The sequence below is a fragment of the Hypomesus nipponensis genome, chromosome 6 (genome assembly GCF_054491055.1).
Source record: "Hypomesus nipponensis isolate SF chromosome 6, ASM5449105v1, whole genome shotgun sequence".
Taxonomy (NCBI): domain Eukaryota; kingdom Metazoa; phylum Chordata; class Actinopteri; order Osmeriformes; family Osmeridae; genus Hypomesus; species Hypomesus nipponensis.
In genome coordinates, this window is record NC_140366.1 from 4,737,748 (window position 1) to 4,744,385 (window position 6,638).

Genomic DNA, 6,638 nt, shown 5'->3' on the forward strand with positions numbered 1-6,638 from the left:
AGGCAGTTAATTAACCATTGCTATGACATGCTTTTGTTGTTGAAAAAAGCTTGGTTAATGAATTACTATACACATTGAGTTGTATTGCACTTGTGTGTACAGGGTGTCAGGTTATGAATAATTGACAGTAAAAAGCTGTTCCATAATCCATCCATGTGTAAACCCAGCCAAAAGCAAAGTTTTTGTTCTGCTAACCTAACCTTTATCTCTATCTACTCTTAACCCTTGTGTTCTCCTCGGGTCATTCTGACCCATCAGTCATTGTGACCCCCCTTCGTTTGCGACAATTTTACCGCATACAAAAACAAAGTGAAGCATTTTCTTTTAACCGTTGGGCTGTCTCAGACCCCCCACATTGCAAAGGTTGAAAGGAAATTATTTTTATTTGCCTTTGTATTGGGTAAAATTGGGTAAACACAACGATGGTTCGTTATGAACCTTTTGGTCATGTGACCCGAAGGCAGCACAAGGGTTAATTGCTTGCTGGACAAGAGCGTGAGGTTGCTTGATGGTCAATAGGTCCAATTACACAACATGCTGAGAATCACTGGCCTAGCAGGTCAGTCGGTCCGTGTGCACAAGGACAAAGTCCTTGAACTCTGACGGTAGAGCTGTGTGTGAAAGTGGTTATTCTTTCTCCAGATGGGTAGCAAGTACAGACAGATAGTCTTGGAGCCTTGTGACGGGGTTTTATCAAAGTGACGAGTAAAACCATTTCTGGGTTGTTTAGACACAACAGCCACCTAGACTGCCCTCTCAGAGTGACAGGGAAGGTTGCCATCTGCGTCAGTGCTTTCAGGGGGGACCACTTAGTCCGTCACACTTATTTCCATCACATTATGACGCCGGTCAGTGGGCAGCTGGCGGAAAATATCCTTGCACAAGGTCCCAGTTTATTAGACTCAAGCTGGAGAAATCAGAATGGTAAATCGTTGTTTGTGAACATGACTCAGGTGTGTTGCGCCTGCAGGTCGCAATGACAAGATGACGCTACATTGCTCCATGCATTCTGTAGTCAAATCATAGTCATACGCTAGTAATACAGATTTATTTAATGGTGTGGCGAGGTAAGCGTGCAACAGAACGTGCATGGACGACAAAAGCATGGAAAACAGCCAAACTGTCATAGCATTAGTCTAGATTGAGAAGGTCCTTTTCTTTATTCTTTATTTTTTCAAGCAGTAGAACAGCATTCACCAGAAGCCAATCAGTCAGGCCATTTCACAACTACATGCATGGCAGAAGATGAGTCTATTTTCAAATCTTGCAATTATGGGATTTACAGATACTAGCAAAGTGTGCAAATCTGAAGTAGTGTGTGTGTGTGTGGCAGGAGATTGAGAGTCAAGGTTTGTCATTTGAAATCCTGGGGAAGTGCAAGAAGGGAAGCTGCTGAGGCAAGGAAGGAGTTGTGGATTTGAAACGTGATGATTTGGTACACTTCTGTCGCTTTCTCTGCTGTGCCCGGTGTGTACTCAGAGATAGCAACATGGGGAACATTGGAGAAGCTGTGCGGCCCACACAAAGAAAACGGAATAGATTTACAGGGCCAGTGTGTGCATCGGTGGGTGGTTGTGTGTGTGTGCGAGCACATAGGTGTGTTTTGCACCCACTCAGTATTGTAATAGAAAGGCAGAGTATAATGTGTGTAAGCCCCTATCAATCTAGCATAGGCCTACGCTGCACACATGTGGAGGAAATGTGTGCACACATGCTCCAGGGAGCCAGGAAACTCCCATAACGTATGAATTTCCAATTGGAAAAAGTGATTTTTGTGTCATGAAGCATTTCATGTTGGGTTTCTCTGAGCTTTCCTTCTCTCTCTGTTTTTCCCAGTGGCAGATGTATACTGTAGTAGGTGGCAGCTTGAATGCGAGAGAGCATAGCTTGCTAAATGATTCACGTTTCTCCTGGCACGGCTGTTCTCCCAAGAGTGTCTGCATTGACAGTGTTTTCAGTTTGTTTTAGGGAACTCAGCTGGCACACCAGCCACCGAGACAACTCCATCTTGCAGCTGACAGCCCTTGTTAGATCTGTCTTCTTTCTTCCTAGACTGATTAGGTGAAAAAAACATTTCTGAAGAACAGCCATTTTGATTTGTCCATTCTTGACCACCAAAAAAGTGCAATATAGGTACAACTTTGAGAGCAATTGGCACATCAACGGCATGCCCACCACTTCATTCTACATCTCTTTGAATTCAAACAATGATCATGGTAATCACCAACCTTTCATTCTGATGCAATTTGATGGGAATTTCTCCCAATTTCTATATATTTTAGATGAAAATTATGGTCCTGGAAGATTTCACCTGTGAAAATCAGTCAGGATGATCATGTTCAGAGGGGTATCAAGTCAAAGTCTGTCAACCCAAACACGCAATATCCAACAAGCCTTGCCTGGCTATACCTGGTACCAGTCTGCTGTTTGAAGGGGTTTGACTGCTGTTAAACATTACTACAAATTTACCCAAAATCACACAAAAAGCCATTAGTTCACACCTAAGTCAAGGTAATCAAAACACCAAGAAATTTGGATCAATGCCAGCCTAGAATTGCCTGGAGTCAACCATGAATAATTCACATCAATCTCTCTGTTTTTTCTCTTTCCCCTTCTCCCACAGATCCAACCCACACGCAGATTATCACAGGCAACTGGAAATCAATGTGGGTCTGTTCAGTTCTGTGGAGGAAGTGACAGATCGGAAGTCACCAGATTTCATATTTTTTGTACGCAACACTTACAGTGTCTTTTCAACTGGACACTATATATGTTCTTTCTTTCAATTTGTCAATATGTTAAGGAAAAGTATGACTGGAGAGGCTGTGGGACTGTTTGTTTGTTTGTTTGTTACTTCCTCTGAACCTATTGGGAATAAAGTATGCACATTTTACAAACCAAACAACACGCACATGTTAATACACTAGTATTTACACAAATTAGCCTTTTCAGGAAGCGGGGCACACAAACAAAATAGCAAACAAGAAGATCTTAGCGTTAAGAGCTTCTTAACGAATCTGGGAAACCCGGCCCTTGGCATTCGTATTAGACGGAGATGTGGATATGGAAACGCGGCACTGACTGTTGCACCGCTGAATAAATTATTAATAAAAAGTGTATTTTGATGTAAAAGGTGAAGGGGCCTTCTATAAAAAAGGGGTTTGACTGTTTGCATAGAGTACAGTCACAGCCAGGCAATGCCAGATTAGTACCCCAAAGGACACCTGGGCACTGAAGCTGAAGCATTTATTTCAGGGGCTCATCCATGACTTGAAAGGGTCACCAATTGCTGGTTGCCTTTATGGGTCAGGGGGTTGTGGTGCGTAACTACCAGCCGCCAGCAACACACGCGAAGACTAAGGTTGAGTCAGTTAGTTAGATTACTGGCTGGGTAGGTGGTTAGGTTGGTAAGCGGTGGTTAGTTTTGTGCCGTCTGCACGGCTGGGGGGGGGGGGAGAAGGAAGAACCTGGTTTGGGTGAACCAGTAAGGGGGCGTAGTTGCATCGGGAATACGTTTGTTATGGCCGGTGTGGTTTGCATGGGCTTCTTCCGAGGAGTTGCTGGAGGGCTGCACTAAGGACCAGCTGCTGGGGTTTGTGGGGACTATGAGATCGCTGTTAGTAGTGGTCGTTTGATGAACCAGGTCAAGTCTGTTATGTTGGCCGGGCTGTTTGAGCTGGGAGTTTTTCAAGGTGGGGGTTGTGCCACGGACGTCCCCAGGTTATGCTCAGCTGGTGCCTGTTTTGACTCCCAGAAAAACTCCCAACTGGAGAAAAAATGGAAGAAACCTTGGAGGAGCAATTCAGAGAAGGATCCCCTCCTCCAGAGACGGTTGGTAAGAGAGAGGAACAGAACACAAGCTAAACATAGTCATACAATGTCAATGGGTTTTGAAACACCAAAAATCCATTGTTTGGCTTTATAGACGTTGGATGGTGTGTCTTGACTGGCTGTTAAGGAGGCTCTGTCGGCCTTGACCACCACTAAGAGTGGAATCTACCTGTCTGTGAGGGATGCGGTACTGAAGGCATATGAATTAGTCCCGGAGGCGTATCGGCAACATTTCAGGACCCTGACGAAGGGGGATAAACAGACCCACGTTGAGTTTGCTAGGGGACTAATTACCCAGTTTAATCGCTGGTGTGCGGCGTCGGAAATAAGCACATTTGAGGAGTTACGTAGGCATTTCAAAAATGCATCAGGCTGATTGTAAATTCATAACACCTGTTAGGCAATGTGCAAATCATGTGAATTATTTTCAACCACCTACTATATAAATAAATAAATAAATAATAATAATGATATAGTGTATGTACAACGTTTTCTGTACAGACAGTAAATTATAATAATTGCGTACCGTGATTACTCAATTTTTTGGGTTAAAGTTTATTGAACAAAAGTCTTGAAGTTGTGACAGAACAATCACATTTCCACATCCGGGAAAAGTCTTGAGTTGTTCTTAAGAAGCACGTTCGAGGGTTCTCCTTACGAGCATGTTCGGGAAACGCACGTAAGACATAATGATGGATCGTTTTTTGGATCGCATACAGAACCCTCGTAACAGCTACGATTCATCGTTATGGGGAAACGCAGCCCTGGCTGGTAAGCATGTCTGGCCTACACTACCACCTTCCTTGGTGGTTACTCCCTCACCGCTACAGGGGAAGCCTGTCATGGGTGGGGACCCAGAAGTGTTTCCAGTCCGCGCTGTGACACATGCCATGTGTCGTGCTAACACAGAAAGTGGTGAGGCTGTTGGTAACATCTCAGAGTCAGTTGCTTTCCCTGTGCCTGCTTTTCCTTTGTCTGTTTCTCACAGTGAGCTGGGGGAGGACGATCCTACACTACAGGAGTTGATTGCCCAGTATCCTTCTCCGACCACCAAGACGGAATTGGCCAGGTTCTTGGGGATGGTGGGGTGCTACAGGGGGTTCTGTGCACCCTTTTCCATCATGGTGGAGCCCCTGGCCCACCTGTTAAGCACCGAGGTTCGGTTTGTGTGGTCCCCTGGGTGTCAGAGGGCTTTTGAGGATGTTAAAACATTGCTCTGCCCTGCCCCGGTGTTTTCTGCTCCCCAGATGTGCCGTGCTGTTTGGCCCTGGACGGGCCTGGGGGTTGGCGGGTGGGCGTGGTGTTATCAGCTCGTCAGGGCTAATTGGACACACCTGGGCCCGGTGTGTTTGGAGGCTTCAAGTACCTGCTCCAGGGATGAGTGTAGATCACGACCTGAGCTGACCACCCGCTTGAGAAAGTTGTGACTTTGTAGTCCACATGGTTGTCAATTAAATATTGTTAAATGGTCTAGTTGTGCCTACGTCTCCCTTTGTTGATTACATCCTTGAGCCAGATCTAAAAGCATGCTTATGGCGGCCTGTTGTGGAGAAGCCAGTAATTCTAATTTATCTTGTATTCCCAAAGAAGTGTCTCTGGTACCTCAGTGGAAAGGTTAAAACATACAGCCCCTAGGCTGGACTACAAAGGTCAACCCTCTGATTAGGAATGAAGGATAGTGCTTAAGAGGGAAAGTGAGCAAGAAACCAAGATAAGAAAAAAGAGAGAGAGCAAATGGGGTAATCTGCTCATTCATCACCATATCCCCCTGTCCTCTCAACTCTTCTCCTTTGACAGAAGGGCCAGTGCATCAAATCAGAAAAGATAACCCACTGTTTAATATTGTTTGTATTGCATTATTCTTTTTTTTCTCATTCCTTATATCCCCTCACCTCTTATTCCCCACTGTAAAATGTCTGACCTTGGCAGAGTCATCCATGGAACATGTGGAAAAGAAGAACTATAAACATGTAAGACTGCTTTTATGTACCCTATCTGCTTGATGCCCAAGAGACAGAATGAGAGGCTATAAAAAGCAAGGCTTTTTGTACCGTGCAGCGAGAGTGCCACAGACCACATGCTGGGGAACTAGAGAGAGCAGGATGAACGAACACCAGTGTCTATGGTGAGTCACTGATGTGTCTGGCTGATTAATATGGATTGGCTGTGTCCCTCAGAGCCAAGAACGCACAAATCAGGGCAACGGTGCTCTGTTGTCCCCTAGTGGAGATTACAAGGGTAGAAGGAAGTGTAGATGTGGTGAGATGTTTTTGTGTGTGTGTGTGTCAGACACAAGATAAAGAAGACAAAGAAGAGAACAAAGATCAATTCAACCACAAATAATTTCACAATATGGGTGTCCACTGGGGAAGCAATATAATTAACATTTGACAACACTGTTTAATGCCAATATAATAGGTTTAATTTCAATCAAGTAAAACATTTAAGACATTAAAACCCAAGAGCCACAGTAATCAAAAGGCAGTACACTTAAATCAAGGATATAATAATTAGTGATATGCACATACAAGAATGTTTTGTTTGTCTGTTTTTTTCCCAATAAAAAGCAATCAGTGCTAAGTTCTTCACCTACTCCAGAGGGAGATGGACAGGTCGACTGCCTACTAGTAAGAGCACAACTCCAGCCTTGGTGCAGAGGGACAAAAAAAAACATACATGTGAACAAAAATACATGTCTGATAAAAAAAAATGAATTGTTAAACAATCAAACCAAGTTAAACATCTTTCTTTTAATCAAATCCCAAACTGCAGTTGTATGAAAATGGGTGTTATGTTCTTGAACAGGG